This window comes from Erpetoichthys calabaricus, chromosome 11 (genome assembly GCF_900747795.2).
Source record: "Erpetoichthys calabaricus chromosome 11, fErpCal1.3, whole genome shotgun sequence".
Taxonomy (NCBI): Eukaryota; Metazoa; Chordata; class Cladistia; order Polypteriformes; family Polypteridae; genus Erpetoichthys; species Erpetoichthys calabaricus.
The window spans coordinates 98,117,158-98,138,691 of NC_041404.2; the positions used below are offsets into that span (position 1 = coordinate 98,117,158).

A 21,534-nucleotide genomic window follows, 5' to 3' on the forward strand; every position below is an offset into this window, starting at 1 on the left:
CTGGAGTATTGCATCTTCCTCTTCACAATACCCCATAGAAGTTAAGGTCAGGCGAGTTTGCTGGCCAATCAAGAACAGGGATACCATGGTCCTTAAACCAGGTACTGGTAGCTTTGGCACGGTGTGCAGGTGCCAGGTCCTGTTGGAAAATGAAATCTGCATCTCCATAAAGTTCATCAGCAGCAAGAAGCATGAAGTGCTCTAAAACTTCCTGGTAGACGGCTGCATTGACCTTGGACCTCAGAAAACACAATGGACCAACACCAGCAGATGACGTGGCACCCCAAACCATCACTGACTGTGGAAACTTTGCACTGGACCTCACGCAACGTGGATTCTGTGCCTCTCCTCTCTTCCTCCAGACTCTGAGACCTTGATTTCCAAAGGAAATGCAAAATTTACTTTCATCAGAGATCATAACTTTGGACCACTCAGCAGCAGTCCAGTCCTTTTTGTCTTTAGCCCAGGCGAGACGCTTCTGATGCTGTCTCTTGTTCAAGAGTGGCTTGACACAAGGAATGCGACAGCTGAAACTCATGTCTTGCATACGTCTGTGCGTGGTGGTTCTTGAAGCACCGACTCCAGCTGCAGTCCACTCTTTGTGAATCTCCCCCACATTTTTGAATGGGTTTTGTTACACAATCCTCTCCAGGGTGCAGTTATCTCTATTGCTTGTACACTTTTTTTCTACCACATCTTGTTCTTCCCTTCATCTCTCTATTAATGTGCTTGGACACAGAGCTCTGTGAACAGCCAGCCTCTTTAGCAATGACCTTTTGTGTCTTGCCTTCCTTGTGCAAGGTGTCAATGGTCGTCTTTTGGACAACTGTCAAGTCAGCAGTCTTCCCCATGATTGTGTAGACTACAGAACTAGACTGAGAGACCATTTAAAGGCTTTTGCAGGTGTTTTGAGTTAATTAGCTGATTAGAGTGTGGCACCAGGTGTCTTCAATATTGAACCTTTTCACAATATTCTAATTTTCCAACATACTGAATTTGGGACTTTCATTAGTTGTCAGTTATAATCATCAACATTAAAAGAAATACACATTTTAAATACATCAGTCTGTGTGTAATGAATGAATCTAATATACAAGTTTCACTTTTTGAATGGAATTACTGAAATAAATCAACTGTCATGATATTCTAATTTTATGACCTGCACCTGTATGTTTTTATTGTATAATACAGTAATCCCTCCTCCATCGCGGGGGTTGCGTTCCAGAGCCACCCGCGAAATAAGAAAATCTGCGAAGTAGAAACCATATGTTTATATGGTTATTTTTATATATTTTAAGCCCTTATGAACTCTCCCACACTATTATAAACATTTCACGCACAGTTATACAGCATAAACCCTTTGTATTCTCTTAGATATTAGGTAAGATTCGTTGATATTATGTATGTAAACACAGTTTACATACAGTAAAACCTAAATATTATTTTAAAGATATCGAGCGTCTCCGATATCAATACGTTACAGCCATTACAACAGACAGGCCACCAGCAATAAATACGTACAATGCAAGAAAAATTGTATACAGTAAAATGTGTGTACAGCGACACTAAACTGTGTACATGTAATAAGTACTGTACATAAATAATTAATTATGGTTACTCACCAACAATGACATGACGACTTGTCCGATAACGATGAGTTTAATTTTACTGCACAACAAAGGATAGCGTTACAGCTCTTCTAAAGGAGCCTCTTCAGGCGACTGTTTAGCACTGCCGTTGTTCTTCTTCCATCACTCTTCAATCCAAATCCCTAAAGCAGATTCCATCCAGACTACTGCCTTATCACGTCCACTTGCAACTCGTTTTGCGCCCTGATTAAAGGACACTGCAGCCGTAGATCTTATATGCTTTTCCTCCTTTTTAAATAAAAAGAATCGTGGACTCATTGATGCTGTAATTGTGTCCTGCAGCGGTGTAGCTGTTTCCTTCCTTCAACATATCCAAAACTTTTACCTTTTCTGCAATCCTGAAGCATTAGCAGTAACGTGCATTAATGTTGAATGAGTGAGATTAGACTTCCTGGTTAATGCAGCACTCCGTTGCTGAGCCAATCAGCAGCACACAGGAACTTAACCGCGTGCTCTGATTGGGTAGCTTCTCAGCCATCCGCCAATAGCGTCCCTTGTTTGAATTCAAATGCGTCCCTTGTTTGAATTCAAATGGGCAAATCAACTGAGGACGCACACGTACTGTAGACCGCAGACTTCCGCGAGGCAGTGAAAAATCCGCGATATATATTCACATATGCTTACATTTAAAATCCGCGATGGAGTGAAGCCGCGAAAGACGAAGCACGATATAGCGAGGGATCACTGTATTAACAATAAGAGCAGCTCACTAATCAAAACGGTACATTTGCGGGGGAGCTGGTTTCGAACTCATGACCGCTGGATTATAACTCAGCAGTTCTTACCACTGCACCACAGAAGCTGTCGAATTGTATTTGTACCTTTTGTGAAAATGTTTATTTGATATTTGGCCATCAGCCTTCACACATTACATGTATACATTTTGTCATTTATTACTAAAACATGAAAAACGTTTCTGTTTTAACAATGCGTTTACAAAGATTGTTGTAGACACAGAAAACACTCCCAGATAATCAAGGCAGGAACTGGGAGAACTTCTTGCCTGTTCTGCGATGGTGGGGGGGATGGTATAGCAGGCTGCTTGGGCTTATCGACACATTTACAAGACAAAATACACTGACGGAGAGGTGCAAACGGATTAAGGTGGGCCAGATTTACAAGATTTTTCGTAGGCTCTGGTAATTCTAGTGTTAAATGTACTGAGCATATCTACACATGTTCATCCAGGCATCCATCCATTTGTCACTGGTGGATACAGTTCACGGTTGTGGGTGATAGCACCTCACACTCATCCACTTACACATATAGGCACAATGGCAGTGACGACAACTGAAATAAAATTTAAAAATCAAGGCAAGTTTCAAAAGAAGTGGCTATTTGACTTGTCTACATTATCAATGAAATGAGCTGTTCCACTTGTTAATATGAATATAAAATGTATTTGGTATTTCAGTGCTTAAATTGCATCTCCCAATTAATACAATATGTACAGTATAGCAAAACAGAATTGCTTCATTGTTGAGTAGGAATCTGCAAATACTAAAATTTGTGTTAATCATTTGGTTTTTGAGGGCAAACTAATATTCTTAAGAAAACCTAAGAGTGATTCTCTGACAAGCCATATTTTAAAAGTGTTTTGTTACAAAAACAGCTTTTAAGGGTTTGGTTACATGTAACTATCCCAAATTATTCTGGAATTATCTAAAAGACCAGTATAGATATGTTTTAATTTTTATTTTTAGTATTTTAAGCAGTATTTTTAATTGCTGGAGAAAAAATATCAGGACAAATTTAAAATGTGCACATGGTCAGATAAATCCGATAATCAATGACAATCTCATTCTTTATAAACTACTGTATATGCTGAAATTAAAATGTGTGCTGCATGGTCCAGCATCGTTTGGTAAAATCTTACAGTACATAACTAAGGCATGTTGAAGGCCAGAAAACTGTGACGACAGATCAGAGCTGCCATTATCTGACCAAGATCTTTTGGAGTCAATCCTTTCATGTGTTAAACAAGATATCCATCTGATTTTGACTGTTTGACTAATTTACTTTTACTCGAGTAAAATAGATTTGCTTTTTCTTTACTAAAATATTTTTTTATGTTGACTAAAACCAGATTAAAACAATAATTGAATGACTAAAATGTGACTAAAATTAAAATGCAATTTAGTCAGAAGAAAAATACTGTCAAAATTAACATTGCTTTGTCTACGGCCATTAGGCTTATTGTGGCTGCCTTTGGACTGGTGTGGAGCAAGGTTATTATTGTTAATGAAAACTAAAATCAAAACTGAAACTACTATTAAAAAAACATTTTCGTAAACTGAAATAAAATAATTAACAAAGCTGAAATGAAAAACTAAAACTAAACGAAACTATTAAAGTAGCTGGAAAGACTAACTGAAATAAAATAATTTACTAAACATAACTTTAGTTTTCATTTTTGAATTAATTTTCTTGCTGTTAGTTTTTAACCCTTATAACATTTAACTCTAAAACTGAAAGCCATCCACCTCAAGCAGCCCGCACGTATTCATCTAGTGAACGGCGGCAGGTGACGGAGGGCGGGTTTTCACACAGCATTTGCAGTGACAGAGCAAGCTGAATACGTGTGTAAAGCGTGTGGAATAGAAAGCGATTTACGTGTACCGGCTTTCTTTGCAATTGTTGTAAATCAAGATGTAATTCAAATGCCTGAAATCAGAATGTGCTGCTCAACAAAAACTTTACTGTATGGACACAAAAATCACGTGTGAGTAATGTTTCAGTTTATTTCTCAGGTGCCTGCTTTTTGTTGACAGTAATTCACCTGCCACTTCGCACTCAAAGTATAGAGAAAGTATACTAATCATTAAAAAAAATTCGACCTTGACAGTTTGATGAATCTTGACGTTTTAGAACTCCGAGTCCAAAAAATGGTATTTTCGGACTAGGGGAGTTCTAAAACGTAAAGATTCATAACAAAGAATGCTTTCAAAAATGGAAGTGTTAATCATTTATTTTCATCAATCAACAAAATGCAGTGAATGAACAAAAGAGAAATCTAAATCAAATCCATATTTGGTGTGACCACCCTTTGCCTTCAAAACAGCATCAATTCTTCTAGGTACACTTGCACACAGTTTTTGAAGGAACTCAGCTGGTGGGGTGTTTCAAACATCTTGGAGAACTAACCACAGATCTTCTGTGGATGTAGGCTTCCTCACATCTTTCTGTCTCTTCATGTAATCTCAGACACACTCGATGATGTTGAGATCAGGGCTCTGTGGTGGCCATACCATCACTTCCAGGACTTCTTGTTCTTCTTTACGCTGAAGATAGTTCTTAATGACTCTGGCTGTATGTTTGGGGTCGTTGTCCTGCTGCAGAATAAATTGGGGCCAATCATACGCCTCCCTGATGGTACTGCATGATGGATAAGTATCTGCCTGTATTTCTCAGCATTGAGAACACCATTAATCCTGACCAAATCTCCAACTCCATTTGCAGAAATGCAGCCCCAAACATTCAAGGAACCTCCACCATGCTTCACTGTTGCCTGCAGACACTCATTATTGTACAGCTCTCCGGCCCTTCGACAAACAAACTGCCTTCTGCTACAGCCAAATATTTCAAATTTTGACTCATCAGTCCAGAGCACCTCCTGCCATTTTTCTGCACCCAGTTCCTATGTTTTCATGCATACTTGAGTCGCTTGGCCTTGTTTCCACATCGAAGGTATGGCTTTTTGGCTGCAACTCTTCCATGAAGACCACTTCTGGCCAGACTTCTCCGGACAGTAGATGGGTGTACCTGGGTCCCACTGGTTTCTGCCAGTTCTGAGCTGATGGCACTGCTGGACATCTTCCGATTTCGAAGGGTAATAAGCTTGATGTGTCTTTCATCTGCTGCACTAAGTTTCCTTGGCCGACCACTGCGTCTACAATCCTCAACGTTGCCCGTTTCTTTGTGCTTCTTCAAAAGAGCTTGAACAGCACATCTTGAAATCCCAGTCTGCTTTGAAATCTTTGTCTGGGAGAGACCTTGCTGATGCAGTATAACTACCTTGTGTCTTGTTGCTGTGCTCAGTCTTGCCATGACATAAAACAGTCTTAGACAACCTCACCTTGGTAGCAGAGTTTGGCTGTTCCTCACCCAGTTTTAAGCCTCCTACACAGCTGTTTCTGTTTCAGTTAATGACTGTGTTTCAACCTACGTGTGACATTGATGATCATTAGCACCTGTTTGGTATAATTGGTTGATCATACACCCGACTATAATCCTACAAAATCCCTGACTTTGTGCAAGTGTACCTATAAGAATTGATGCTGGTTTGAAGGCAAAAGGTAGTAACACCAAATATTGATTTGATTTAGATTTTCCTTTTGTTTGCTCACTTTGCATTTTGTACATTAATAACAATAAACAATCATTATTTATATTTCTGAAAGCATTCTTTGTTTACAGCATTTTTTCACACCTGCCTAAAACTTTTGCGCAGTACTGTATAAACACGATACCTCAAAAACGCAACTAGATAGATGGATGAAATTTGGCATGTGGTTGTTACACCAAAACTGTAGATCTGTATTAACTTTTGGGCCAAATCCATCAACTAGAAGTGGTACTTTACCTGAACACATACTCAATTTTTTTTTTATTCATACTGCAGAGTCCGATTTATTCAACTTTACTTTTATAATAATTGTTCAGTATATTATTAATTTGATGGTTCTTTAATGTACATAATATCATCATTGTCTTGCAGTTTAGTCCTCAAATATTCATCCCCATATCCGAGTACACAAGAAAGTCTAGGGGAGACCACACCCGATTTTTGAAAATAAAATGGCACTGATCGAGATACTGACAAGGTCATCATACAAGATCAGCATATTGTTGCTGACCAATCACTTTTGCTTTAAAAACGTCGTTTAACAACGAAGCGATACAAACCTTGTAAAATTCCCGAGTTGGCAATGTATCTACTGAACTACAGGTAGGTGGGGGAAGAGAGTCTGCCAAGTGGTGAAAAGCTAAACATACTAATTTGTTTTTTTATTTATTCTATATTTATAAAATACCTGATATTGTGAAAATAATCCAGTTGCAGAATTATGCTTTAAAATATCTGTCCCCATTTTTTCAATGTTTTTCTCTCTCTCTCTCTCTCTCTCTCTCTCTCTCTCAAATCAGACAGTTGAAATATCATATTCGTTTTGTTCTTAACATCAGCCGTACCATACATATTGCATACTGGGGATTTCTCCTGCCTTGCATCCAAACCTGCTGGGGAAGGCTCCAGGTTCCTGTGATCCTGCTCTGGATAAACAGGTTTAGATAAAGTATAAATTGTTCTTAATCTCAGATGCGTCTGTCACTGTCATTCTGTGCCTGTCCATACTCTTATTACCTGCTCAAGCTCTGCTCATTAAGGGTTTACCATTCTTATACATGGGCTATTCAAGTCTCACTGTCCCTAACCTTCACACTACATGCTTGTTTTTCTTTGTTTCCCTCAATACAGCTAGGTAGGGTCTGCACACCGATTCTAGCCTAAGACCCCTGCTCTTCCTTAACCCCCATGATTTTCATGGTCACACATGTCAGAACACAGTAGAATCACTTTTCTTATGTTTTATATCTTTCCAGGCCTGCAGGTACAAAAATCTGTGTATTAATTGTTTGTGCCTGAGAAGGAATCAGAGATCAATATGGCTGGTAGAAAATAAAGCCCAGAATTTGAGAGTTTTGAATGAAATATTGAAGGCATTCATTGTAAGCACATGGTCGTTGGAGAAGGATATGTTGTGTGCTGTAGACATGTAGAGTAAAAAACCCTCACACCTTAAAATTTACCTAAAGTTCATTACAAATTGGCCCATTCTGGGCAATAAAAGGAAAAGAAAAAAGTGCAGTCAGTGCAGATTTGTTCAGCACAAATGAAATAGAAAATATTTAAAAAATTATAAGATTGTGTAAAATTGTTCATATTCAGTACCTGTTTTTGATGCTTGTTTTTATCAGACAAAAACAAAACCAATAGTAAAGTGTGTTGTGTAGTGTAGCAAGCTTCCACTAAAATTAAATTCATATTATATCCAAACCTGTTCTGTATAGTGTACTAGAATACACTAGTGTATAGTTCTGTTTCATTGTGACACAAAAACTCCATTGTAGCTCTTTAACCATACTATAATTACTAAAACTAAAACTGAAACTATATATATATAAAAATAAAATAGAAATGTCTTTGTAAAATAAAACTAAACTAAAACTAAAAATACACAATGAAGGAAAACTAAAACTAAACTGAATTTCCAAGGTCAGAAAAATTATAGAAATAAAAACTAATATAAAAAGGCAAAACTATAATAACCTTGGTGTGGAGTGTGTTACTTGGCCTGTGTGTTATTTAATGTGACTGCTCATTCAGGCCCTGTTCCACCTCTTGTTTAGGTTAAACATACCTCCATCTCTGTTCCTTAGATAACTCCTATCAGTGGCAGCCTGCAGTATTGAGCAATTTTTCTTCCTCACATTTTTGGGCCTACAACTAGAGCATACATAAATGAATTGGCCAATGCACTACAACTAGTGACTTCCGAGGACCTTTAAGAACTTCTTGGCTGAGGCTCTTGCTATTAAGACCTGTTATGTTTCAAAATCATATATCCTTGGATATGGTTTTGGCAGCCAAGGGAGGCACCTTGCAAGGTGACAGTAGTGAAATGTTGCTCCTAAATTCCAGACACGTTTACATAATATATCCGACCTGATCTATAAGATTCTTCATGCAGATGAACAGATATTATGAAACTTGACTAGTTTTATAAACTGAAATTCTTTCTCATCAAAATTTTGCTTTAGCACACCCCCTTTTTCATGGTACCTTTCTGCAAATAGAAACTAAATGTCACAGGATGGGTGGTTCTGAAGTATGTGCTTGATGCACAGTACGTGAATAAGGGAGTTCACAATAGCAACTATTCATAGCAACCTTGGGATAATTCCAGTGTACAAACCAGCATTAACAGCAATCATACAAGCTCTAGCCTGGTCTTACATTCTCCACCTAGGGTAAAGTACAGCACCTCTTGAAGACTGGAGCCATATTGGTAACTTAACAGTCCTCAGGAACTACTTATATCTAAAATGACTGCTATAATATATTTAGTAAAGATTTATAAACACCACGTTTCATCCCTTTCAACAACAGTGGTAAAATCTCATTAGGCCCAGGATTTTAGTAGTTCAAAACTTCAGACAATTCCATTTTAAATTTTAATCCCTGAGAATCGTTTAGGAAATGCACATTCCATTAACTTGTAACCTTTGTGTGTAAATGCACTTTCATGCTAATATTGGAAAAAATATTTTTCCTTATGAGAAACTGATGTAGATTACATACCAATTTTAAGAATGTTTCAGACTGCAACTATGCAAAAAACAGATGTATGACTTTTTCAATATGATTTTAACCGTAGCACTTACCACAGCTTGGTTTTCATTATGAAATGCATTAAAGCAGGCATTAAACATGCATGGTAGTGCTGCTCCCTCGCAGTAAGGAGGTGTACGTTCAGTGTAGAGAACTTTATGGCAGGTGTGACGAGGCTCCAAAAAACTGGATGTATGAATGGGTATTGCACAGGTTTAACTTAAATATTGTGTAAATATTGGGTTTGTGATCTGGTGGTTGGAGACACAAACACAGAATTCAATGAATGTTCTTCTGAGTGGGCTTTCTTTATTGCATGCCTGCTGTCTGTCTGACGTACCAAACCCTCAGCTCCTATCTTTCCTTTTTCTTTCTCCACCTAACCAATCACCACACGATAAACGTCTTTCTGAAATTAAAACTAGTTATAAACTTAGACCACGGAGTGTTCAGAACTTTAAAAAAATCTTTGTTATACATGTTATGACAAATAGAGGCACTGTCGACCCCTTGAACCCTCAGACCAGCCGTCAGACACCAAATAAAAGTCCAATATAATAATAATAAATGTGCACAAAGCACCTCCACCTCCACTATACTTCAATAAACAATCAATACTACAATAACAATCGCAATAATCAAATAAACAATCCTCCACTCCCAGACGTTTAGCCACCCTGCCTCCCAACTCAGCTCGTCCGTCTGGGTTTTCCCAGAGTCCTTTATAGTCCGTGACCCGGAAGTGTTTCTGTCCCTCAGTCCATGTGACTTTCTATCACTTCCGTGTCAGGTATAAACTTCTCCTTTTCTTCATCAGCCCGGAAGCACTTTATTTCTTCCAACCATGTGACTGGGATTTACTTCCGGGATGTATGGAAAATAAACGTCTCTGTCTCTCCCTGCAGCGTCCCCTGGCAACCTCGATGTTATCCAGCAGGGCTGTGCATTAAAACTCCATAGTCCATGATGCCCTGCTGGAATTCGGGGCATCTCCACGTTGCAAGGAGGGCTCCATCTAGCGGCCTGGGGGTATTGACCGGGATGAATGGCCGGCCATATCTCACAATGTATAATTAGATAGATATGCCATTCATTCAGAGTTGCGCCCATCCCAGCAAGCATTGTGTGCGAGGCAGGAGCAAATCCTGAACGCCAGCACATCGCAGGGTGAATAAGAGCAAAACCTACACTAGCAGGGTCAATATAGCATAACAAAACCCCACATCCTACATGACTTTGAAAAGAAACTGAAGCACGCTGAGTAAACCCACCAGAAAAACATGCAAATTCAAGGCAGGGAAAAACCGGGACCCCCTTGCTGTGAGGCAGCAGTGCAACCTCCATGCCACCATGCCCCCACATGATTAATACATATTTTAATGCATTTCATTACAAAAATTATATCAAGTATTTATCTTAGCATTCTAAATGTTCAGGGAGCAGGAATATCATGAAGTAAATGTATTCTGTGCAGCGATCGCTGCAGGCGCCTCCTCAGTACAAGAGAAAGTCAGTTTAAGAAGCACGTACCGATTTAACATGGCTCGGGGAACACTTAACACAAACCATTTAAAGTGCTACATAACTTATGACGGGGTTTGAGAAAATCTAGTAAATTACATATTCATTTTACAATTAAGTTTACTTTACAATGTTCTACTTTAATGACAAATTACGAGAATAAAATCAACATGTTGTCACACTATTACGCAGTACCCAGGTACATTACACTGTTTTGAAAAAAAAAATAAAACAAGTACAACTTGGCTTGCAGTATTATCCAGTAGTATAGAAACAGTATTCACAGATTTGAACATAATGGTCCACATCTGACCTTTTAAAACCAAAGAATATCCAGGCAACGGACATGACTCCTTTGTTTTGGCAAAAGTTCTTCTATGTTATCATGTTCAAATTTATCGTCTGCTACAGCTTCAGTTTCGGAATGTTCTCAATCCATTTTCACTGCGCAATACCTACACTACCACATGTACTCCGGTGCATGCCTATTTAGCGGTGTAGCAGTGAAAAAGAGCCCCCGGACAACACCTCCACTAACGCATGTACTCCGTTGTATCTGTTTAGCGGTGTAGCAGTGAAAAAGGTCCCCCCTTAAACAATTTCCCGCTGTGCCACATTCCGAACATTGTTTAGGCAATTTAAACCGGTGTTGCGGTATAAGAAAAATCCATATCATAACAAAAATAAAAAACGGTTTTCAGTATGAACCGGTATACCGCCCAGCACTAATGAGGACGATATCATTTTTAAGATGAAATTCACGAAAATATGTTTATTATATATATATATAAAATGTTATTTAAATAATCTATATTGTTAATAATTAAACATGTGAGGTCACGGTGCCACAGTTGCCGGTGCCATTCACGGATTGTTCCTGTCTCGCGCTGTATTCTTGCTGGGGCGACACTGTAATGATAGATGGATAGAATAATTAAACATGTACTACGAAGATATTTCGATGTTCCTTAGAAGTTTTGAAGAATCTGCGTTCTAAGCTTACAGATGGCTTAACGTCTATTACAGAGCTGATTGTGTGGCAATTGGGTATTTGGAGAAAGACAATTAAGGACAGGAATTGGGGGTTAGTACATTTGAAAGAGACAGTACTGCTGGAATAAATTATTTCATCAAAGGTCGCGCACAGCGCAGCAAGCATCTTGCATGAGGCAGGAACAATCACTGTGCCACCGTGTTCCCATGTTTAATAACATGCTTTAACTCCTATCATCATGAAAATGATATCAAGTATACATCTCAGTATTTTAATTATTCAGAGAGCTGTAATATCACGAATGTAATGGATTCTGTGTCCTGTTGGAGGAAGAGAAAGCCCATTTAAGAAGCACGTAGTGATTCACACACATAGAGCACACAGAAAATCAAATACAAAATGAAGCATGTAACGTGCTACTTTAGTTACGATGGGATTTGAGATACTAGTAAATTAAACAATTTTAAGATGAAGTTTATGATGTTCTACTGTAATGACAAAATAAACTATGTGATTAAAGTGGAAATTTCAAGATTAAAGTTGACATTTCGTGCTTTTTTCCCCACTGTGTGCCTATTTTTTTTCTCTGTACCCTAATAAGCTTTCATATGACACTCAGACGGTGGGCTACAACTCGTCTTTTCACGGCAACTTTGATATCTGACTTTTTTTATTTTGTGCACTCTGCAACTTTGTGAACTTGAGCATTCGAGTTTCTCCGACACTCTGTCACTCGATCAACTTCCTTTTGTTGATTATATCACTGTTTAAACTAACAAATAGTAAGTTTTTCCTTGCCTCCACTTGGTATTCGCTGAAATTCTCCTATTTTCCACCCGTGCTTTTGCCAATGTCTTTTCAAAGAATGAGCTTAAGGGCTATTTGTATTGATTTGCATATTCAAAGAGGCATAATTCTGGGAGGAGTTGGGGAGGGACAGCAGGCGCGTGCACATGCGTTACTTTTCACGCTGACCGGGATTTATGTAGCGGAAGAACGTGGAAGTTAGCATTCGCACAGATTTATGAATCTGGATTTTTTTGTGCGTACGAACATTTCCACTTTTGTCCGTATATCATGTTATAGTGTGAATTCTACGCATGGCGTTATACATGAGGCCCCTGGACACTACAACTTTTTCCCCATTCATCTTTGCAAAAATACTAGTCAACTGTCAGATTGCACAAAAATCACGAATGAACAGGCTTTTTCAAGTCCTTCCACAAATTCCCAAGACGATTGAAATCTGGGGCCTCATGTACAAAAACTTATGCTTGGAAATGTATGTAAGCCATTTCTTACTCAAAAGTTGAAATTTATACAACATAAGCTTAGTGTGAAAAATTTGCTTAAAGTTAGGGAAAGTTTTGACTGTTAAGTTTTATGCATGCTTTTTAGGAGGTTGGAAGTTTAGTGAGACCAGGCTGCAGGACAATGAAGTCACTGCATATTCTGATATTCATTCGCCTGTCCATCTATTCATTTTCTAAACCCAGCTGTAAAAACCTGTAACGGAAGAGGGATTGTGTGATGGTCTCTGCAATTTACACTAATTCAGCACACAACTCCAAGAGAACTGTTCTAGAATGTCTAAATCAGCTGTGACGCGCGAGTCACTGTCTTGCACCCAAAAACACGAGGCCGAGTGTCATTACTTTAGAAAATCCAGCTTTACTCAGTTTGAAACAGGAATAGCATGGTTATTTATTGTAGAGGGATCTACCACTCTCCTATACTGTACACAGAAACAGCTGTCAGGCAGGGTCGTGACCATGGGCCTCATGTATAAACAGTGCGTACACACAAAAATGTTGCATAAGCCCGTGTCCACACTCAAATCACGATGTATAAAACCTAAACTTGACGTAAAGCCATGCACATTTTCACGGTAGCTAAATGCTTGGCGTACACAAGTTCTCCGCTCGGTTTTGCAAACTGGCTGCACCCAGCATCAAAGCAGTGCTACTGTTCCAGTGTGGTTTCCCTTCTTTTTTAGATCCACATCCCTGACGAGGCTTTATAAATACAGTAATCACTCGCTATATAGCGCTTCGACTTTCGCGGCTTCACTCTATCGCGGATTTTATATGTAAGCATATTGAAATATATATCACAGATTTTTCAGTGGTTCGTGGGTTTCAGTGGACAATGTGTCTTTTAATTTGTGGTACATGCTTCCTTAGTTGGTTTGCCCAGTTAATTTCATACAGGGGACGCTATTGGCAGATGGCTGAGAAACTACCCAATCACAGCACGTATTACGTATTAAATAAAACTCCTCAAATATATTGTGAGCAGGGGGGATGTTCGCACCCCTAGAGGATACGGACGCTCGTCTAAAAAATGCTGAAAGACTACCTTCACATTGCTCCCTTCCTTGCGGCTACTTTGTCAAGCGATATGCTTCCCGCACGGTGCTTCGCATACTTAAAAGCTCGAACAGCACCTATCGGTTTTTGACTGTTTGCCTTTCTCTCTCTCTGACATTCTCTGCTCCTGACGCGCACTCCTTTGAAGAGGAAGATATGTTTGCATTCTTTTAATTGTGAGACGGAACTGTCATCTCTTTTTCAAAAGTTTAAACGTGCTCCATGACAAGACAAAGACAAATGTTTGTTTGCAGTGTTTGAATAAAGTTCCTGTCTCTCTACAACCTCCTGCGTTTCTGTGCAAATCTGTGACAATATAAAAATAACCGTATAAACATATGGTTTTTAATTCGCGGATTTTCACCTTTCGCGTGGGGTTGGTGGGTTTGGGTTCTGGAACGAAACCCCCGCGATGGAGGAGGGATCACTGTACACTGAAATTAACCACATATTGTTTATTAGTTTAATGCATTAGTTTAATGTAACAATATAATGGTCCACAGAATGGTCAAACTATTCTAAATACCATAGTTGCTTTAGCGTTGTTACTCTCACAGCACCTTCTTCTTTCAGCTGCTCCCGTTAGGGGTTGCCACACTGGATCATCTTTTTCCATATTACTCTCACTGCACCACTTGGAGTATTTATTACACTGTATCTGAGTGGGGAATCACAGCTCTACAGCAACTGATTGGAAAGAGAATTATCGGTATACAGCATCAAGCACACTCTGCCTCAGTCATGCTGTCTATTGAACTGCTCTCATACGGCAAACGCTTCAGAGCCTTTCCTCGCAGTTCAGAAACAGTTTCATCCCAAGAACTATAAACGCACTTAATCTGTCCATCAAGTACAATTATCTCACTGTAAACTTGCGATAGTTATAATATTGCACAACCTGAGCCACTTTATAAAGCGCGTATTTACATATGATGACGATATCATTTTTAAGGTGAAATTCAGGAAAATATGTTTATTATACTGATAAAATGTTATTTAAATAATCTATACTATTAATAATTAAACATGTGAGGTCACGGTGCTGCAGCACTAGCAAGAACAACAAGCACATTGCCCACCACTGCCTAGCATCCTGCTGGCTAATGTTCAGTCACTGGAGAACAAGCTGGATGACCTGAGAGCAAGAGTTACAATCCCTCATGTCGTGTTGGAAAGTAACATTTTCTGCTTCACGGAGACATGGCTGATCCCCACAGTGCCGGACCAAGCCGTAACACCGTCGGATTCGTTCTCTGTGTTTCAGATGGACAGAACGGCGGAGTCAAACAAAGCTAAAGGTGGGGGAGTCTGCTTCATGACCAATAACAAATGGTGTGATGCCAGGAATGCTTCCATTCTCTCCGGCTACTGCTCGCCTCATCTAGAATATTTAATCGTCAAATGTCATCCTCACTATCTGCCTCGCAAGTTTACCTCGGTCACTGCCACAGTGGTCTACATCCCACCCCACGCAGACGCAGGCACAGCTTTGTCTGAACTCCACAAGGTTGCCGAACTTCCACCAACATGTTACGTGTCCAACTAGGGGAGGCAGAATTCTGGATCACTGCCACACCCCGTACAAGCAGGGCTACAAAGCTGTTTCACATCCAGCATTTGGGAAGTCTGACCATAACGCCATTTTCCTCATGCCGGAATATAAACAAAGTTTCATTCGTGAAGATCCGGTCACGAGGGAGGTAAAGCGCCGGTCTGCCCAATCAGAAGCCATGCTGCAGGACACGCTCGATGACGTAGACTGGGACATGTTCCAAACATGCGCAAATTACATCAACGAGTTTGAGGAAGCAGTAGTTAGCTTTGTTAGTATGCTTGCTGATGAAGTTGTCCCCACAACGAGAGTTAAATCTTTTCCCAACCAGAAACCGTGGGTTGACAGATAGGTCTGCACGGCAGTAAATGCTCAAACCACTGCTTATAATGCTGGACTCACTACTGGCGATATGAGTGCCTACAAAGCGGCTTCATATGGCGTTCGATGTGCGGTGAAAGTCGCCAAACACCGGTATCAGGAGCGAGTAGAGCTGCACTTTCAACAGGGCGACATACAGAGCATGTGGCACAGACTGCGTACCATCACGGACTATTAAGGAAAATCTCATGTGACGGTAGGCGCAGACTCTGCATTTGCTAACGAACTCAACGCGTTTTACGCCCGTTTTGAGGCTGATTACGCAGCTAGTGCTAACTACTGCCTGACTACGGAGGACAGTGACATAATCAGCATTGCAAAGCGCGATATGCATGCAGCACTGAAGCGAGTAAACATCAGGAAGGCGGCAGGACCAGACGGCATCTCTGGACACCTGCTGCGTTGCTGCACTGACAAACTAGCTGGAGTACTAGCCACCATCTTCAACGAGTCTCTAGCGCAGTCTGTGGTTCCTATGTGCTTCAAAAGATCCACAATCGTTCCTGTTCAAAAGAACAATAAGCCCAAGTGCCTGAATGACTACCGACCTGTTGCACTGACATCAGTAGTCATGAAGGTATTCGAGAGGCTACTGAAAGACATCATCTCATCCTCCATCCCAAGCACCGTTGACCCACTCCAGTTCGCCTATCGTCCTAACAGATCAACGGAGGATGCTATTTCCCATGTACTGCACACCACCCTCAGCCATGTGGACAAGAAACAAGGGAACTATGCGAGATTGTTGTTCATTGACTATAGTTCAGCATTCAATACAATAATACCCTGTAGGCTGTTTGTGAAACTGAGGGACTTAGGACTCAACAACCGCTTGTGTACGTGGGTGCTGGACTTCCTCACAAGCAGAACACAGGCAGTGAGGGTTGGTAACTGTGTTTCCAACACCAACACCACAGGAGCTCCACAAGGGTGTGTTCTTAGCCCCCTATTGTACTCCCTCTACACCCATGACTGCATGGCCACATATTCCTCCAACACTATCGTGAAGTTTGCAGATGACACGGTGGTACTGGGCTTCATCACGAACAACGATGAGACGGCCTACATGGATGAAGTTGCGAACCTGACCTTGTGCTGTCAGGAAAACTGCCTCCAGCTCAACGTTAGCAAAACCAAGGAGTTGGTGGTGGACTTCAGCAGGAGACAGCAGCGGGACTATAAGCCCCTCATCATTAACAGGACTCCAGTGGAAAGGGTGAACAGTTTTAAATACCTGGGGGTTCACATCTCCGAGGACCTGACATGGTCTGAACACATCCAAGTTCAGACGAAAAGGGCAAAGCGGAGACTATCATCTCAGACAGCTTAGGACGTTTGAGGTCTCTTCGGGGATTCTAAAGACTCTCTACTCTGGCGCTGTGGAAAGTATCCTGACACAGAACATTTAATCCTGGTTTGGAAACTGCTGTGTTCAGGACCGTAAAGCCCTACAGACAGTGATCCGTGCAGCGGTCAGCTCTACCATCTATGCGGGACATTTACACCAGAAGATGCAGGACCAGAGCTCTCAGGATTATCGAAGACTCCTCTCATGCCAGCAATAGCCAGTTTCATCTGTTAAAATCAGGCAAAAGGTTTTGTAGCATCCTGGCTAGAACAGAGAGACTCAGATATAAGACTGTTAAATCAGAACATGCCCTCTCATCCATGACCCTCCACATACTTAGACTGGACAGTAAGCAGTACTATGCCATCTACCCTTACCTTGTTTTGGAATTGGTCTGTCATTTAACTATGCACATGTCTAAGTTTGGTTTTGCACAATAATCACTGCACTATTGCACATTAACACTTAATTCTACTTTATTCACTTAATTTTACTTATTATGTTCTATTATACTGTTCTCTTTCAATCTAGGACTTTTTTGTTAATCTCACTGATTCTTCTAAATTTGCACAGTTTTGATAAGCGGTTCAGGATGTATTTCACTGCGTGTCGTCCTGTATAACTATGCATGTGACAAATAAAATAAAGAATCTTGTTTAAACTGCATGGCTCTGGACTGTGAAAGAAACTGGAGCAAACCCACGCGGGCCTACATGCAAACTACAGGCAGGGAGAAGCTGGAAATCAACTTCCAGACTCCTCACTTCAAGGCACTAGCGTTAACACTTGTCACCAGGCACATAATTTGTTGATGAACATATTTAACAGCCTTAAAAATTGAAGGACAATTACCCTCTATTTGAGACTTATTTCAGTAACATAGTGCATCAGTTGGGTGGGCCACGCCTTAAAACAGCCAAATGTCAGTAATACCTTCAAGTTCACATTCAACGAGTTTTCCGAGTCCTCTCATGGTTTTTAAAGTGAAGACATCCTTCAGGAACACCGTAAAATTCATATGGCGATTAGATCACATATATTAAAAAATGGTAGTTTTTAAGCCATGCATGCTAACTGGTGGGAAATGACAAGGAGTATCTAAAAGTGTTTGCACAAGCACATAGTATTAAGTTCATCTGACATTTACAAAGGAACTAGGTGAAAGGCCTGGCATAGGTACGGTTAAATTAAAATGCACAAATTCCTTTAAAATGGTTAAAAAAAATAACTCTTACAATTTGAAAATTTCTCCAATCATAACCATTATCCTGCATACTTGCTTTTAAAATCAACTTTTATATTGTTATTTTTCCATAGTTAAGCTGGTTAGAAATTTCACTTTAATTCAATTAAAAAGCATAGATTAATTAAATTATTTCATTTATGGGCAAATCACGATTTTATTTTTAGTCATACAGGACCAACAAAATCTTAGTACAAGAATTTTTTTTTTTCATTTTACTGCTTTTTTGAATAAAATCCATGTCACTTAAAATTTTTTTCTTTATATATATTTTTAACAGTGAAATTGCTGTGACTAGTGAAGTACTCAGTCTCTCCAATCTCAGCCACTGCTGCTTGTAACTCAGAGTTCCCATAGCCTCTTTTACATCACTCAGTTGTTGTGAATGGCCTGCTCTAGGCAAATTTACAGCTGTGCCAAACATTTTCTATTTCTTAATGATCGATTTAACTGGACTTCAAGAGATACTCAGTGACTTGGATATTTTCTTGTTCAGTGCATGCTCCCAACCATCCTGACTTGTGGCCTTTAATCACACTTTTTACAAAGTTGCTTGGAGTGTTCTTTTACCTTCATTGTGTAGATTAAGCCACAATACACAATAGTGCCCTCCTAGACACAGGCACATTTATAATAAAACTAGACAAAGAGCCCGTTTCGACAACGTAAGATGAAACGGGCACGAGTTTGTGTCAGCAGTGTATGAACAACAAATGATAAGCAACGAAGAAGTTGTTTTGTAATGATTGTAGTCCGCTTTACTCATTACTGTACAGGCTTGTACTGTTAGTTGATGAATTTTCCAGGCCTATAGTATAATATTGAATGATGAATGTTCCAGTACAATATGGAATAGTAATAAGTATAAGCACCACAAACCTGATATAGGTGTATTGAATGAATGCGTAATTGAATCAGAATGCGTAATTAGGCCTCGAGCTGTAGTCGAAATAGCCTTTCAGGCCTCTACAGCTTTAATCGAAGTCTCCTTTCTCTTTGAATTTTTGCAGCTGTAAATCCACCGCCTGCCGCGATGTTGGGGTTGGATGTTAGTCTCATAAGGTTTTTCGGGCAGCTGCGCAGAAGGTGACAGCGCATTCGGCTTTGGATGGACGTGAGTGAGTGAGGAGGCAGGCGAATTATGTATTAAGATAAACTGAAACCCCTTGACTACAAACACATGATCTCCAATTAACTAAGTACTAACATCTAAAACCAGCTGGCTGCACCAGATGATTAAGATGTGTCACAGTAACACTTATTTGATTATTTTGTGTGTTATATTTGTAATTAATTTAAACCAATTAGCAAAGAACTGATTTCACTTTGCATTAATGTACATTTTTTGCTGATTAGTGTCGGACCACCAAATTAAATTTACTGAAATTCAATATTGTAAAACAATAAAATGTAAAAATTTCTAAGGGGTGGATACTATTTATCGGCACAGTATACAATATTTTATTACTTGGCAAGCAACTTCAAATAACAGAAATAACTAATGAACAACATGCACAGCGTTTCATTTCTGTACAGCACTCAATGTATCTGCTATACTTATTAAAACTGCTTTTTGTTCTTATCTAGTTTGAGGCAGAAACTGTATTTTTATACTTGCATTTTGGAAGAGTATTTGGTGTTTTTGAGCAATATGTGTAAACAAGCAGTGCTCTTGGGCACAAGTACAAACATAAAACAAACTTAAATTATCTGGTTAGGAATAAAAAATAAACTAATGCAACCACTTTCAAATTGCTTTCTATACTCACATTCTGTGCCAACTTCACTACTAATTCACTGTACTTTAAACTGGAAGGAAACTTCATCTGCAAGCTTGACTAAACTTTCAATGCATTCTTCTCCAAAAGCACAAATTAAATTCTTTGTATTTGTTTGTATCTGTGTGGTTTAAAGGTTATACTTGCATAAACGTGCGGATCTTTTGCGTAATTGCTCCAGTGTTCAAAGCATTCGTATCACAGCTAGTAAGACAAAAAAAACATAGGCAGGCGCACTGTTGAAAAATGTTTTCAACACAAACATTTACCACTTATCTTTCGTACCATGACAACAACAAATGAATCCCATTTTAAAAAGATCTACAGCAATTCCTCAAAGGCTTCTGCGACTCAGTGCCTATTCCATTGTGTTAATAAAATACCCTATTATTTTCCCTATTATTGCCCGGCGAGTTTATATCCGTTAACAGTACACTGGACAAACAAACATATGTATGTGCAATACGGCGAGATCCCAATTACTAGCAACTATTATTGCCTGAAACAACTAAAGTTATTTTTCTCTTTATTGCTTATTTGGTTTGTTCGGCATAGAAGCAACAAATTCTTAACACAACTTGTAAACAAGTTCGAGTATATTTTACTGGCAGCCTAATGCATATAAATTAGTTAAATCTATCCGCCATCCACTACGAGCTCAAAATGCACGTAAACAACTGTTGGATCAGAGGCCCAAGGAAGCTAAAAATGAAAAAAAATAAATAAATACATAAATAAATAAATAAATACATAAAAACACAGGATGCACTCACCTCTACAAAAAACGCTGATTATTGATTTTGCTCTTTTAAGGAAAACATGCTACCAATTTTACTCTTCCCCCCGACCTCCGAACACTCTCGCAGCTGACGGAACGCGCTCACGTACATGGATGCACGTCGCCGTAGAGGGGCGGGGCGAAAATGTGACTTCATGAACGTTTTATGAAAATGGGAATTAATTTGATTGATATAACGTTTTCAGTGTATTTAATCATTTGTTTAATTCCACAGCATGACTGATTCGATTAAGGAGCGGCAGGAAAAGGCAGCTGCTGATTTGTTAAAAGAAATATCACTTGAAAGAAAAGAAATTATCGATTTGTAAAATATCCTAAAACAAATAGCTTAATCGTTCAGATTGACAGCCAACAATCGCCAAACACGAGTAGCATTAAAATGGTGTTGCGATGTCAGTATATTTATGTAGTTTTATTTTGCTTGTCAACCAGTGTTATGTCTGGTCTGTCATGGTGGATAATTAGTACTGTCCCAGTATAGTAAGTGTGGATTTTTTTAGTACTATACTG

General features: G+C 39.4%; 1 protein-coding gene across 2 annotated transcripts in view; it reads right to left on the reverse strand.

The window, feature by feature from the left end:
- akt1s1 (AKT1 substrate 1 (proline-rich)) overlaps nucleotides 1–21,130 on the reverse strand; it is a 130,234-nt gene extending 109,104 nt beyond the window's left edge. Inside the window, exon 1 of one of the 2 annotated variants that reach the window (XM_028813651.2) lies at nucleotides 20,999–21,130. The gene's annotated coding sequence lies outside the window, so the exon portion shown is untranslated. The remainder of the gene's footprint in view (nucleotides 1–20,998) is intronic. The other variant, XM_051933549.1, reaches the window with a different exon arrangement.
- Between the last annotated feature and the right edge of the window lie 404 nt (nucleotides 21,131–21,534).